The sequence below is a fragment of the Aythya marila genome (assembly GCF_965140915.1).
Source record: "Aythya marila genome assembly, chromosome: 2".
In the NCBI taxonomy this organism is placed as follows: domain Eukaryota; kingdom Metazoa; phylum Chordata; class Aves; order Anseriformes; family Anatidae; genus Aythya; species Aythya marila.
Genome location: NC_139043.1, coordinates 192,215 through 208,397, shown reverse-complemented (window position 1 = coordinate 208,397; position 16,183 = coordinate 192,215). Strand labels below are relative to the sequence as shown.

Sequence of the window (16,183 nt, the reverse complement as noted above, 5' to 3'; positions counted from 1 at the left end):
CAGCGCGGCCGCTGTCCCCGCCCGTCTGCAGGAGGAGCTCCGCGGCCCCCCCCCGGAGGGTTCGAAGCGGTCGCGGGGACCGCGGAGCCGCCGGACCCTGCAGCCGAAGCGGCGCTAACACGCGAAAGGCCGGAGCGCGGCCGGGCAGGGGGAGCGGGTGCTCCCGCCCCGGCCCGGTCCCAGCCCCGTGCAGGCGGCCCCGGTGCCGCGCTGCCGGCCCTGCGCGGGGGGCGCTTGCCGCGCACTTTGCAGACGGTCCCTGCGCCGCTCTCCGCAGCGCCGCGCAGGCGCCCCGCGCCCGGTGCTGGAGCGGCGGCCCCGGCGCGAGCGGGAGAGCGGCGCGGCGGGGAGGAGGAGCGTGGACGGGACGGTGAGCGCCTCGCCCCCGGCCCCGCCGCCCCTCGCCCCGGCCATCCGCCCGCCTCCACCCCGCCCCGGGCGCCCGCGGGAGCTCCGGCCGCGGGACGCCTCCGCCCGGCCGCTGCCCCCCGCCGGCGGCACCCCGGCGCCGGGCGCGGACCCCGCGCTCCGCCGCTGCCCGCGGGACGCTGCCGGCGGGGGGGGACCGGCGGAGCCCTCGCCGCCCCCGAGAGAGCGGACCGCGCCGCCTGCCCGTGCCCCCTCCGCGCCGCTCCGCCGCCCCCGCTCGGCTCCGCCGCGCTGCCCCTGCTCGTCGCGCTTGGGCTCGGGCTCGGGCTCGGCGCCGCCGCCGGCCTGGCCCCCAGCGGTTTTCTTGTCGCGCGCCCCCCACACCCCCGGAACGGGCTGCGGCGGCTTCGCCGTGTCGGAGGGAGCCGGTCAGATCGCGGCGGGGAAGGCAGGTGGAGAGGGGGAGCCCCGCGCTCGTCTGCCGCCCCCAAACGGGGGCTGCGAGCCCCCTCGGGAGCTTTTTCCTGCGCGCGGTCGGGTTCTCCCATCGGAGAGGCGAGCGCCCGCCCAGGCCGCCGTGGGGGGGTCCTGTGGAGCAGAGGGTCCCCTTCCCCAGACCCTGGCCCCGGGGACACGCTGTGCCCCAGCGCTGCCTCGCAGCCAGCTGACGGGTGTCTGCAGCGCTCCGCGAGCATCCAGCCTTCTGCGTGCGGGAGACACGCTCAAATAAAAAAGGAGTTATTTGTCATGCTGCCTTTGAGCTGGCCCCAGTTTTCTTTCAGAGGGTAACACGTAGTCCCAGGTACTTACTGAAAACAAGCTGACCCAAATCTGACCGCTGCTCTGTATGGCTCGCATCTCCTTGACTCCCACTTTGGCACCACCTGCTGCTGGAGGTTGCCGCTTTCTCCCTCCCTCCTGTCCCCTGGGTCCTGAACTCTCTTCCATTTCCCCTCTCAGCGTGACCTGTGGAGGAGGACCCTGTGTGCATCTACCCCTGGAACTGGTCTCCCACTAACACTTTTAAATCATTTTTTGAGTGAAACTAACCTCTGCCCTTGAATGGAAAACACTCATTGGAAGTGGAGACTTCTGGCACATATCCTGGGGTGACTGGTGATTTTCATAATCTCCTACCTTATGCAGATTGACACTCCAGGAAGGCCCATGCTCCCTGAACTTCCTTCCAGAAGAGATCAACAGCCAAACTGCGATGCAACATCTACTTTGCTGGCTTTCCTCAGGATGGTGGGGAGCAAGAGCTTCTTTGATTCTCCTTACCTCCCCTTTGAGAAGCACAGACACCCACCTAAGGAGAGAGATCCTCTGTGCCAATTCCTGCTGGAGAGACTTTTGTTTTTTTGGAAGCTGCTGCTCTGTGCTGCTTACTTTGCTAGGAGATTAGGTCATTTCCAAGCACTAGCCCTCGTCCAGGCTGTGACCTGGTATTGTCAGCACTGCGCTTCTTGGAGACACCAACTTAATAGCACTGCACATCCAGAGGAGTCCTGCTGCTTCAGAAAATAACCAGTTCCCTGGTGCTGCCTCAGGAACAATCAACAACCTATTGTTCACCATAGGGACACCACCATGAGAAACCAGCCCTTCTTCCCTGGCAGAATCTCCTGCTTTCTGGCTGTGGGGAAGAAACTCCCAGCCTGGCCCTGCTCCTCAGGCGGGGTGAGGGTGAGATTCGTGGCATTGTCAGCCTTTGGTTTCCTCCTTTTCTGCAGTGCTGCAGTGATTTTCCTTTCTGTACCTCATGTACTGTCTCACTTTGCTCTCCTGGCCCAGCCCTTCTTCCTTGCACTGCTTCCATTGCTGTGTTCTAACTCAGCCGCTGCTTTCTGAGACTCTATCCTTCCTTATCTTTGTCTCTATTCTAAGTAGAATTCACCATAATCTTTCTGCCCCTGTTTTGGCCTTGCTGAACTGAGAGCCTTGTTACAGTCCCTGATGGAGTTGTTTGCTCTTATGCTGACCAGCACTGCCTAGCCTGGCATTGTGATGCTTGTATTTCCCTTTCTTGCCTATCTCTTCTTTGAACAGCTGCTCCTAACTGTATCACTAGGTGTGGGCTTACGCCCATGAATGCTGTGAGTGCTGGTGTTCACATCTGTTCTGCTGTAATGCTTCTGTCCTTCATCACCTACAGTGAAGAGATGTCAAAAAGAGCACTGTTCTGTATGGACAGGTACAGCTGGCTCAGCTCTTCCCAAGGAGCAGCTGTCTTTTCCTTCTTACCTCGGCTCACCTGCTCAGGGACCTGTCATGAATATGTAGCCACTGAAGCTGCCTGACTGTACCCTGGATCTGTGGGATCATTAGTTATCCTACTCTACAACACTCTCGCCAGCCTACCAAGGCAGCTGATAGTGCCTGCTGAGATGCTATGGTAGTCTGACAGCCATTAAAGATACAATTTTTTAAGAGTGAAAGCAAGCTGACTTGGTTAAAGTTCCTGAGCTGGCCTTCTTTCCCAAGGTTGCCAGGGATGTCATAGGGCAGAAATGTAATTGAGAACATCCATGTGAGAAAGTACCCTTGCTTCTCGTTTAGACTAGACAAATTGCAGGGATCTCTTCCAGTCTTAACCGTTCTGTGGTTCTTACTAAAGTAAGCCTCAACATGTTGACAGATTATAGGCAAGTGTTGTACTTCCATATTTTCTCCCACCTTCCCAAATATAAGCTGGCTTCAGTCTGAAAGTTGAATAGCTTGTAAATGTGGCCTAGTGCCTGGGCAAAAGTACCTTACTGGCAACATGGATGTGCACCTGTCTGCAGTTGTCTGCCGGGAAGTCTTTAATCGCTGTCTGTTGCATCTTTCCTTTCTTGATCTTTCTCTCTCTCTTTCTCTTCCTTTGACTTGTGCTGTCTTTGAAGTGTCTCATGGGTTGGTCTGTTCTAGGAAGTTCTATTTTTATTATATATTGCTTCTCTCTCACTCCGTATGTATTTTCTTTTTTCAGAGCTGGATCCAAATGCATCTTCGGCCTGCTGTCTTAAAGCTGTTCCTGCTTCAGGTCGTTTAGAATATCTTCTGCTAATTCATCATGACATAATATCTGGTTTCGTGCCCCATCCTGTTGGATAAGTTTGCTGTTCACTCTTGGTCTATACAGAGGTGACTCCAGGTGTTCATCATCTACCTAGTTGGGTACAGGTAGGTTTTAGCCCTTTGAAAAGTGACCTGTTCTAGGTGGGAAGAATGTGACTTATATTGATACTGGAAAATATTTGGACATCTGGAAAATGTTATTTTGTGAAATAAGTTCTGAATTGCCTTCTAGCTGCTATTGATCTCATCTGGTCTTTTTATTAGTCAGCTTCGCTTCTGATAGTTTCTACTACTGCTGTCAGGGACGCAGATGATGAGGCAAAGTAGACTGGTTCAGATCAAGTAATATTAGAGAATGCAGTTGCTAAGAGCAGGCCTAATAGAGGAAAGAATGAAGAAGATGAAGTAGCAGATATTCTCTCAGGTGGCTTATTACCCAAGTAGCTACAAGTAAATGTGATTAGTTCATGTCAGATGGTTATTGATTTATAGGGTTGCCCTGTGTTTTACAGAGATTTAAATTAGCTTGGTTAGCTCTTACCAGCTGTTAGGCTTCTCTAGTGCCTGCTGTTGCTGGATATGCACTGGTCATCTCTGTGATAAGGTACTCAGATCTGACTCTCCAGTCTACTTTCTACCATTAGTTCCAATCCTCTTGTTGCTTCCACTAGTAAATAACCAGCTTCATTCACCTATCTTTTCCTCAGCCAATGCACAATACATCTGTAAGGGACTTTCGCTTTCCTACAGCTGGATCGGTGCCTTTTTGCCTTTTATAGCCTGGACAGGTCATTTCATTGGTAGAGTGCCTACTAGTAAAACAAAACCTATTTTGCATTGGAAACAAGTAGACTAACGTATAACTTTCTGATTTTAAGATAAATTATGTTTGTTTATGCCATCTTGTTTGGCCTGTTGACAACCATATTGCTCAGTCTGCCGCAGCATAGTTATGAACTTTGGACATGGCTTTTTATCTGTTGGCTGAGCTAAGGAAAGTCTGGTACAGAGAGTTACTATTAGTAGTTTACTGATCATGACTTACATGAACCTAAGAACTGTGTTGCACTAAGTCACACCAAAGCGTCCTGTCTCTGAATAGTACTAGATACGTGAAAAAAAAAAAAAAAAAAAAAAAGAACAGGAAAACAAGGCAAATACTGAATGTTTTTCCAGTCAATTGGAATCAGTAGTTTGGGCTAAATAGTCTTAGAAAATCATACAAATTATTATGTCTGCTTTTTCAATGTTAAGTTATCTTCACTGGAAGGAATTGTTCCATTTTCCTGGTCTAGAGTTGTCTAGCTTTATTTTCAGTGCATTTACTTTTCTGTGATTATGTTTTCTGTTACTATTCTGTCCTTTTCTGTTCAACTGAATGTTTTCTTGGATTCTGAATCCAAGGATGACTATAAGACCATTCACTTTGGCCTATTCTTAAAGGCAGTGGGCACTCGAATCCAGTTTACAGCTGTTGCTGGTTAACGGTATGCCTTTTAGGAAGGCAGTTTGATAATTCCTGTCATTCAGGCTCCAAATTACAGAAGGATGAGGATACTTGGTGGAGGGGGGACCAGACAAAAAGGTGTGTGACTGCAGGGCCTTGACAAAATAAATTGTAAGTAAAGGCAATGAGAATAATAATCTGTTAATCAGAGGAAGCTCATTTTTGATTTTCTTACTTGTGTTTGTACTTGTGGATGGTGTTGGTTCAGGGTACCTATTGAATGCAAGACAACAAATATGGCAAAATGCTTTTTCTAACTAATGCCTAGGAAAGTTTATTTCCTTTTCAGCTCTGATTCACCATTCCATTTGTTTCCCTTCTAGTAACTGTCAAATGCTGTGTCCTCTATGATGAGTAACTTGTTAGAAGCCATTGATATTAAAGTTAATGCAGAGTATACCTGCTAATTCAGTCTGACTTTCTGCAGACAGCTTGCTCCACAACCCTGTCTGAAATCAGAAGAGTTTATGTATTAAAACTCTTTTAATTGATCTTAATCTCAATTAAAGATAAGGTGTTAACTTTAAACTTCAGTACTCTTAATCACTTGGAGCTCACTTCTCTTCCAGTGTGATATTGCCACAGTGGTTTCCAGAGTACTTGAGTTAACGCCTGGAATTTGCTGATCTCCCCTTAAATTGAATAGCATTCAAGCAACCTAGCTTTTCTAGGGTGGGATTGGAGGAATTGAATGGTTCTGACTTAAAAATATAAAGCATTGAGAGTTCTGGCACTATACCACAGGAATTATTCAGGTTTTTAATTTATACAGAAATGTCGTAAGTGCATAGAAACAGGCAAATAACTGCAACTTTCTTACTTTTTCTTCTGGCTTACAGAATTATTGTTGTGTTATCCATAACATGTTTGTAACATAGATAGTGGCTAGTAGGTCTTGTTCAGGAGGTGTTACTCAGAGGTCAGCCTGCAGCCCCCCACTACCAAAACCTTGCCATGTAAACACACTACACTAAGCACTTTTCTTTGATTCTGTAAGTATTCTGTTAGTGATGTCTGTTATATTCTGTCTGTCCTACAGGCAAGGGGTGCAGGTTCCAGCAGTGCCAGTTGTGCTTATGTAGAAGAGAGTGCCATTGTAATTGTCTGAGAGGAATGTCAATTTTATTTTATTTTATTTTGCTGTGCTCCTAGCTGGAATGTACTATGTGGCAATGCTTTGTAGGTGTTGTGGTTTAACCTGGCTGGCAGCTAAACACCACACAGCTGTTCGCTCACTCTCCCCCCTCCCTCTCTGGGATAGGGGAGAGAAACGGGTAAGTGAAGCCTGTGAGTTGAGATAAAGACAGTTTATTAAGTCAGGAAAATAATAATGACAATAATAATAATAGTACTACTACTAATAATGTGTACAAACAAGTGATGCACAATGCAATTGCTCACTACCCGCTGACCGATGCCCAGCCTATCCCTGAGCAGTCCGGCCCCCCACGCTGGCTAGCCACCCCTATATATTGTTTAGAATGACCCCAGATGGGATGGAATACCCCTGTGGCCAGTTTGGGTCAGCTGCTCTGGGGCTGTCCCCTCCCAGCTCTTGCTGCACCCCCAGCCTGCCTGCTGGCAGGACAGAGTGAGGAGCTGAAAAGTCCTTGGCTTGGTGTAAGCACTGCTCTGCAACAATTAAAACATCAGCATGCTATCAGCACTCTTCTCATCCTAAGCCAAAACACAGCACCCTACTAGCTACTAGGAGGAAAATTAACTCTGTCCTAACTGAAACCAGGACAGTAGCATAGTTTGTATGGTGACAGCTTTTGGCCGCCGGTTCTTGTTCTTGTTCTTATTCTTTTTTTTTTTTTTTTTTTTACCTTCCCTATATAAATTAAAAGTCTTCAGTACCTGAAATTTCGTGAGTTTGTTTGTACTTACACTGAATGTACTTAAACAGCACAATGGTGTCAACTCAAAACATTGTGTTTAGTTCATTAAACATGTTGCATTATTTAAGACTTTCATGGTCAACATGTTTCAGACCTCTGGATTGTTTCAACTTTTCTGTGAATTGTACTTGACACTACTTTACCCAGTGTTCCCATATGGACTTCTCTAGTGGCAAAGGCATGTGGAGAAAATCATCCCTCTCTCCTTAGTTTCTTCTCTCCATAAATCCAAGAGTTTCTCTGACTCTCTTTGCCACAGTAGGATAGGTAATTCGGTTTGAGTTGTTTTCCCACTGTGGTCCCTACTTCCAGTTCAGAGTTTCTGCTTTTCAAGATAAAATCTCTTGCTTTAGGGGGATGTTCTTTATCCTTTGTTCTTAGATTGTTCCTTGCATTTCAGTACACACATTATTTGAATGAATCTGTCTTAATAAGATGTTTTTTAGGTCTTGATACAATAGATCTGTCCTACACTCCAGTTTACTAGAGGTGATTTTGTATTAATTTCCCATATGCTGAATGACACTGATGAATATTGTCTGACTAATTCTTCCCTGTGGAGGTACCTTTGCTTTTAACTACATTTCCCAACTGACACTTGCTCTTTGCTTTGTGACAGTAGATTGGGGACGTTATTGATATTTCATAGTGCTTATTAAAAAAAATAGTCCAATACGCTGCCACCTCCCTAGAACAGTCTTTCAAATATCTCATGATTAGTGCTAAGCAATAAGCTGCCCCTCACAGAAGGTTTGTGTTAGTTCTCAGTAGAGTTTGGCTTTTGTTCTGTGGGCTTTGCTTTTTGGAAACAAACAAGCAGGGACTGCCAGGAATGCCAACACTAGGTCTCCAGTATTACATGTTGGGTCCCAACTGAGTGTGGTGGAACATATGAGACATCTGCTGTTACAGCTTTTCTGTGGACTACTGGCTACTTCCTCTCTCAGTCATCCTCTAAAGTATGTGGTGGTGTGTGTCTTCTGGCTGTATAGCATGTAAAGCTTTTGCTGTGTGGTCTTAGGGTCAAGAAAACTGGATGCTCCATATGTAACTGACGCATTTATACATCTTTAATGTCTCTTGGCAAGTGCCATAGGCTAACTATATGCTGCATGAAAAAGCTTATGTTGATTTTGATTTTATTGCCCCCTGTTTTTTTGGTGGTCACCTAGATCTTCTGTAACAAGGTAATGTACTCCTAGTTTTGTCTCAGTAGTAGTCTTAAATCTGTACACTTTTCTCCTCAAAAAGTGTACAGCCCTTTTTTTTTCCTGAAAAAAAAAAAAATCTTTTTTCAGTTCCTCTTCATAAGATAATTATTTCATAGCTGGTTTTCTTATATTTGTATCTTTATTAATTATGCCGTATACTTTCTTGAGATGTGACCAACATTGCCTGCAATACGATAAGAGGAAGAGAGAATTGCTGTCTGTAATACCTTCTGTCAGGCTGTCTATAAATCCTTCACATTTAATTCTCAGTGAATGCTTCTATCAAGTACTGCAGCCATCTTTCTGTGCTGGTGTATTTAACATCATAAATCGTACACAAAGTTGTAATTAGTTGCATCCTGTCTTTTGTTCAAAGAATTAGTGTCCTGTTTGTGTCATAAGTATGCCATTGCAGAGAAGGAGTCAGAATGTCTTCTGCAGAGGCAAACAGTGCCCCACAGGTCTATTATGTTCTTATTCTATTGTCTGTTGTGCCCTTGTTCTATTAGGGTTAGAATTCTTCGAAGAATCATGTGAATAAGAGCAGGCCTGTCAGTGCATTGTCCTTAAGTCTTTTGAAAATACTCTCAGTGAGGTTTCTGAAGAACGTAAAGGCTAATAAGGGACGTATATAGTCAATAAGGAAAATTCCACATAAATAGTTAGGAAAAGTAGGAAATATAAGTGTACACAAAAGGTGAGAGCACACATCTCCTTGATTAAGATTATCCTGTCAAGGATATTTTCGGTGCAAAGGGGATAACAACGAAATAGGCAATGTGCTAAACAAAACCACAAAGACACAAACTGCTAGTTCAGGGGATAATGGAGACAAAGACCAAATGTCTGCAGTCACTCAATGATGAGCCATTAAGAAACTACGGGCATAACTTTGGAGAGGATTTCCCTGGACTTGGTAATTGATAATAAGGTGGAAATAAGAGGAACATCAGGGTTTGGAATATTTGAGGAGGCTTGTGGAATTATGCAAAACTTACTAGGAAATGTTTGGGGGGGGGGGGAGAGAAGCAAAGTGAGAGGGTAGACAGAAGAGGGTATGAAAAAGGTCACTTGCATGCACACAGTAGCTGGTCAGTACGTTTTTCTGGCTGAGACCTGTGCCTGATTGTCACAGTCTATTCTATCTTTCTATTAAATCTGTTCTTAACTTTCTGTGTAATCTCTCTACCCTATGTGTGAGTTCTCTAAAGAATAGGTGCCACAAACTGGCAAGACTGACGTGAGTGTATACCAGCAACTGGAGTCAGACCCGGGGGTGCAGCCATCCCTGGACTGTGGTGTCGGCCACGGGAGAAAGTGGTTGTCTCAGTGTGAGTAGCTAGAGGGCCCATCTCTTGGGAGCATCTTCACAGATCTCAAAGACTTTGTGTCTGGAATGGCAGCTACTGTGGGGACCAGCATGAGTGAATTTGGGGCCAACAAGTGAGTCAAACTGGGAGTGTAGGCACCCCTGGGCTTTGTTTCTAGCAGCTGGAGTGAGGGGGAGTCTCAGGGCTAGCCAGAGCAGGTAAGGATCTCAAGTTCCACCACTGGGTCTGGCATGTGTCCCAAGCACCAGCTACTGTGGGGGACTGAGGTGAGTGAAATGAGTGAGTGTCTCAGCAGCTGCAGGTCACAGCCCATGTACCAGCTACAGAAGAGGAGCGTGTGTCTTTCCTAGACCTGGTGTGTGTGGCAGGGGTGGTATGTGTAATCTGCTGGCAGATCTCAAGCAAACTGAGGACTTGTCAGTAGATAGGTGGTCCAGTGTCTGGGCAGGCCTATGAGATGAACAGAGGGCTTGTACTGTACTCGGGGTCCGCAAGTGTGGGGCGCTATATTGGGCAAAATCGGCAGGCTTTGTAGGAGTGACTGTATAGGAGAAAGTCACAGATTGCCCTGTGCTGGTCATAGCTGCTTCCAGCCAGCTGAGCAATGTACAAAATGGATCCACCACACACCAAAACTAGAACCAATCAGAGGAGCACAGGACACCTCTCTGAAAATATTTAAGAAAGGGCAGTAGTTGCCAGGCACAAGGGGAGATACCCAAGCAGAGGCAGGAGAGATGCTGGAAGAAAGATGCCCAAGCAGGGACAAGCAGTGTTGCTGGAGCAGAGCAAGAGAAGTGCAAGAGCAGAAAAGATATCCAAGAAGGGTGAGGAAACACCAGAGCAGAATGGGAGAGACACCTGAGGAAACGGAAGGTGTACAAGAGGAGTTGCTTGATTAGGAGTGAGGACACAAAAGGAGAAGGTGTACCTGTAAGGCACTATGGCCCATTGAAGAACCAATGATGAATAAGAAGCAAAAGAGCTGAAAAAAGAAAAGGAACCCCTATGCATTGACCCCCATCTCCTGCACTTCCTGCTGCCTCACCAAAGGGACTGAATGTGACATCTGGCAGGGGGATTGGAAACTGAAAAGTGGGAAGGGGAAACATCCAGAGTGAGACTAAAGTGTTTTCCCTATGTGTTATCTTTATTCCTCAGTACTAGAATCAGTAATTAAAGGTTTGTTAGTTGCCACTAAATTAAATTAAGCAAAATTCCATGACTGGAGGCTTTTTTTGCCTCTTGTTGCGGTTTAACCCAGGCAGGCAGCTGAATACCACACAGCTGCTCACTCACTGCCCCATAGTGGGATAGGAAAAGAATCAGAAAGGTAGAAGTGCAAAATCTTGTGGGTTGAGATAAAGGCAGTTTAACTGGTAAAGCAAAAGCTGCTTGCAAGCAAAGCAAACCAAGGAATTCCTTCCCTGCCTCCCATCAGCAGGCAGGTGTTCAGCCACGTCCAGGAAAGCAGGGCTCGTCGTGTGTTACGGTTTCTTGGGAAGACAAACGCCATCACTCCGAAAGTCCCCCATTCATCCTTCTTTGTTCCAGATCTTATTGCATGATGCGTATGGGCAGCTTTGGGTTAGGTCTCCCAGCTGTGTCCCCCCCAGGTCTCGGTACACCCCTAGCCAGCTCAACAACAAGGCAGCATGAGAAGCAGAAATGTCCTTGGCTCTGTGAGAGCACTGCTCAGCAGCAACCAAAATGTCAGTGTGTCATCACTACTAGTGTCACCAGAAGTCCAAAATGCAGCATCAAATGAGCCTCTATGAAGAAAATTAACTATCCCAGCCAAAATCAGAACACTTGCCATGGGTGTCTATGAGATGGGTGTATGACTACCTGCATCTTTTTGCTAGCAAAGTAAAAGCAGGACTGGCTGGCAAGCTGGAGACCCATGGAGTGGGTATGAGGTTGATATCCAGGTATCCAGGCTGGGGTATCAGGTGGGCAGAAGGGGTGTGTGATACTCAAGGGATCCATGAATGTTTATGGGCTTTTGAATCTAAAGAGTGGCAGCAGGTATGCTTTCAGTAGTTAACGTCAATCCTGGTAAGCCGGAGAGGAGGACTTGGCTGCCTGGTACTTATGTTTTGTGTGAGAACTGGCATGTGGGTACTGCTGAAGGCACAACAGTCTTCAGACACCTTCTCAGTGTAACTGCTGTGTCAGCGTTCTCCACATGTCTGAGTGTGTGCATGCAAACTCGGACTCATTAGTGACTGAACCTGCAAATGGGAAAACAGCAGCTGTGTCCACTGGCCTGGAGCAGAGACTGCGGAGTCTTCAGGCACACTGGGCTGGAATCTCTGGGCTCTGGCACTGCTTGAGGGGTGGTTGCTCGTTGGCTGCATCCCTTAGCAGGAAACAGGAGTACGGATAACTGTTCAGTTTTCGTGACAGAAGGACTACCATTTTGGTCCCCTGTTGGTGGCCAGTGTATTATATAAATGATTTCTAAAGAGATAAATAACATAGCAATAAAATTAGCTGATGATGTGGCATTATTCAGTGTAGTAGAACCTAAACCTGTTTCTTAAGAACTTTGGACAAGTTTGAAAAAACCTTGATGATAATATGTCAGAACAAACGTTGATCTTATCGATGTTTACATGTATCTTAAGTGTGGGAGACAGAGGGATTTGGCCAACCTCTTTTCAGTGGTTTGTGGGAACAGGACAAGGGGCAATGGCCACAAAATGGAGCACAGGAAGTTCCGCACCAACATGTGAAAGAACTTCTTCACAGTGAGGGTGATGGAGCACTGGAACAGGCTGCCCAGGGAGGTCGTGGGGTCTCCTTCTCTGGAGATATTCAAGGTCTGTCTGGACTCCCACCTGGGCAACCTGCTCTAGGGAAACTGCTTTGGCAGGGGGTTGGACTCGATGATCTCTCGAGGTCCCTTCCAACCCCTACAATTCTGTGATTCTGTGAACCGAATGTTGATGAGTTTATATGTAAAGTGTGTAGAGAAAATAAGTCTGCTAATGTAGCCATGTTGTTGTCCAAACTATCTGCTTTGTCTCGGGAAAGAGATCTTAGCATCTTTATAGATCTCCACAAATATCAATTTAATGTTAGCCATTAAAATGGAAAATCCAATGTTAGATATTATAGGAAAAGAATCAACAAAACTGATTTTTTTATTATAAAGCTATGAAACTCCATGGCTTACCTATATGGTGAATGCAGTTCTATATCCCTTAAGATTTATTAAGTAGTAGAAATCGTAGAATTCTAGAAAAGGTGATGAGGATAGTGAGAAGTTGGGAGATTCCATCAGAGGAGGTATGTGAGAATTCTTTAGAAAAAAAGACAAAGACAAGTATGCTAGAGATCTATAAAGCCATCGGGGGTGGGGAAAGCAAGTTACTATTTATAGAATATATGGACATGTCATGAAATTATCAGGCAAGAGGCTTAAAACAAACACAAAGGGATATTTTTCATGTCGTGCCCAATTAGATCATGGCATTTATTACTAAAAGGTGTTTTAACTCTATACTATAGATGAATTTAAACAAAGGTGTTAGACAAGTCCATTGCTGGCTGTTAAACATGGTAGTCCAAGCTCAGGAAGTTAATAAACTATAACAGTTAAAAAAAGGAAGGTTATACAAGAGGAATAGGTATGTCTTGTTTCTTGCAATAGTAGTAGTATTGTGGCTATGATGCTCTATCCGTATATTCAAAAGACAAAGGTTTTAATGCAGTGGAGTATGGTTATTTGAATATCTGATGAATATTTATTTGAATCTCTGATGTAGTTGCAGAAAAGGCCAGTCACAAGCGGTGTCCCTCAGGGGTCAGTCTTGGGACCTGTACTCTTCAACATCTTTATCAATGATATAGATGACAGAATCAAGCGCACCCTCAGCAAGTTTGCAGATGACACCAAGCTGAGTGGTGCAGTTGATAAAACAGAGGGAAGCGACGCCATCCAGGGGGGCCTGGACAGGCTGGAGAATTGGGCCCATGAGAACCTGATGAGGTTCAACAAGGCCAAGTGCAAGGTGTTGCAATTGTGCTGGGGCACTCCCAGGTATTTTTACAGACTGGGCAAAGAAGAACTTGAGAGCAGCTCTACAGAGTAGGACTTGGGGGTCCTGATGGACGAGAAGCTGGACATGAGCTGGCAGTGTGCACTTGCAGCCTCAAGGCCAACTGCGTCCTGGGCTGCATCAAAAAAGGGGAGGCCAGCAGGGAGAGCGAGGGGATTGTCCCCCTCCACTCTGCTCTTGTGAGACCCCACCTGGAGCACTGCGTGCAAGCCTGGGGCCCCCAGCACAAGAAGGATGTGGAGCTCTCGGAACAGGTCCAGAGGAGGGCCACACAGATGATCAGAGGGCTGGAGCACCTCTCCTATGAAGAAAGGTTGAGGGAACTGGGCTTGTTTAGCTTGGAGAAGAGAAGGCTCCAGGGAGACCTCATTGTGGCCTTCCAGTACTTGAAGGGAGCATATAAACAGGAGGGGGAACGCCTGTTTACATGTGTTGGTAGTGGTAGGACAAGGGGGAATGGTTTCAAATTAAGACGGGAGATTTAGGTTAGAAATCAGGAGAAAGTTTTTCACTTGGAAGGTGGTGAGGCGCTGAAACAGGTTGCCCAGAGAGGTTGTGGATGCCCCATCACTGGAGGTGTTCAAGGCCAGGCTGGATGCGGGTCTGGGCAGCCTGCTCTAGTTAGTGGTTGACAGCCCTGCCCAGAGCCAGGGGGGTTGAAACCGGATGATCTTTAAGGTTCTTTTCAACCCAGGCCATTCTACGATTCTATGAAAATAAATTTATTATTATTTTATTTATTATAGTCTTTCTTGAGCATCTGGTACTAATTATTGGCTACGTGGACGTTTGGTGTGAGATCTGATGCCAGAAATGTGTATTTTTCCACAGTCTTCATTAAAAATACAAGGACAGTAAGTGATAAATACTTTTTTTATTCCAAATGTCAGTCCTTGTTAAGCAGCTTTGAAGAAAACAAAGCGTTTAAGCAGTATAGCTGTAACTCCCCCCATCTTTGAGTGTGTGGTTTCTTTAGTGTATTAGCTCTCAGAACTTACATAGTTTTCCCATACCTGTGCAAGTCGTCTGGACTGATTTAAAACTGATTATAAAAATACTTTGGTTCTGTTTATGGAGTGTACTTTAGATGGGAAAAGGAATGAAGTTAGAACTTTTTTTGGGAAATCAATTTTCACCAAAATAAGGCAAAACTTCAAAAGCCTGATTGTGTTTTTCTTAGCAAGTTGTGCTGTGGGTGTTCTGTCTGATGTGGATAGTTGGGGTGCCTGGAAGCGGTTGGTAAGATTAGGGTTTTCTTTGAGTTTCTTACAAGTATGAAGGTGCTTTGGAGGGAAGCAGAACAGAGATGTCTCAGATTATATCATCTATTAGGCCTGGATCATAGAATCACAGAATGGTTTGGGTTGAAAAGGAACTCGAAGCCCTTCTAGTTCCACCTCCCCTGCCATGCACAGGCACCTCCCACCAGCCCAGGCTGCCCCCAGCCCCTTGGGCACTGCCAGCAATGGGGCATCCACAGCTCCTGGGGGCAGCCTCCTGCAGTGCCTCACTGCCCTCAATATGATGAATATCTTCCAAACATCTAATCTAAATATACCCTCTTTTACCTTAAAGCCGTCACCCCGTGTCCTATCCCTACACCCCCTGCCTAAGAGTCCCTCCCCAGCCCTCCTGCAGGCCCTGAAGGCTGCTGTGAGGTCTCCCCACAGCCTTCTCCTCTCCAGGCTGAGCAACCCCAACCCCCTCGGCCTCTCCTCACAGCAGAGCTGCTCCAGCCTTCAAGCATCCTCGAGCATCCTCGTGTCCTCCTCTGGACTTGCCCCAGCAGCTCCACGTCCCAGTGCTGGGGCCCCAGAAGGAAGGCAGTGCCCAGGGAGTGTCTCACGAGAGCCTGCTGGTTGCGCTGCTGCTGGTGCAGCCCAGGGCATGGTTGGTTTTGTGGGCTGTGAGGTCACAGTGCCCGCTCCGTGTAATACTGAGAAAACTCACTCTTACTGAAGGGCTGGCACTGAGCTAGCAACATGTAGCAATCTTGCTGTTGTTCTTTTCCTGATTATGCTACGTTAACACAAATAAGTTTATTTCAAATGCCTACAAACACAGCTAGTTACAAGTGAATCTTATTGTGAATTTTCTTCACCTTTCCTGCTTCCTTCTTTGTAAAATTGTTTTCAACTGCTCTGCTTTCTTCTTTGAAAACGTTTAAGTTATAGTCTCACATAATTCAGCTTTATTGCTAAATTCCATTTAATAAGCTCCCAATCTGTCCTGGCTGCTTATTCCTGTTTCTTGTAGTAGTTTTTCTCCCCTCACTGTTTTGCTGTAGCAACTTGTGGGACCTGTAAATGAGATTAAGACTGGTTCTCAACCTGAGCAGTATTCTCCCATCACTGTACTTCTCTGTTACCTCTAACTTGTGAAAAAAATATTGAAACATGAGGAGAACAAGGGATGTGTAGCCCAGCTAAAATAAGTGAGGCAGTGTTCTTCAGCTAGTGCTGCTTTTGACCTAATCATTGTTCATGGAGTCTGCTCAGCAGTTTTTTTATCACAGCAACTAATTGAAGAGTAGCAGCTTACAAACACCAGTAATTGTACATTTCAGTACTGTACATTTCAGTACTTGTTAAATAGCTGTTACTCAAAACGCTTTTTATTTTATTCTGTGATTTCTCGGTTTAAATTCTGTCACCCTGCATTACTAGTACATAAAGAAGACATGGTTTATTTGATTAACTGTCTATGTCTATATCTGAACTAGTCCTCATAAGTTTCA

The 16,183-nt window shown here is 46.2% G+C and overlaps 1 protein-coding gene across 2 annotated transcripts in view; it reads left to right on the top strand.

Annotated features, from left to right (window-relative positions):
* The first annotated feature begins 1,262 nt into the window (after positions 1–1,262).
* SMARCD3 (SWI/SNF related BAF chromatin remodeling complex subunit D3) overlaps positions 1,263–16,183 on the top strand; it is a 93,488-nt gene continuing 78,567 nt past the window's right edge. The window contains exons 1-2 of one of the 2 annotated variants that reach the window (XM_082752485.1): positions 1,263–2,049; positions 3,341–3,534. The gene's annotated coding sequence lies outside the window, so the exon portion shown is untranslated. Of the gene's footprint in view, positions 2,056–3,340; positions 3,535–16,183 lie in introns of both variants that reach the window. The other variant, XM_082752484.1, reaches the window with a different exon arrangement.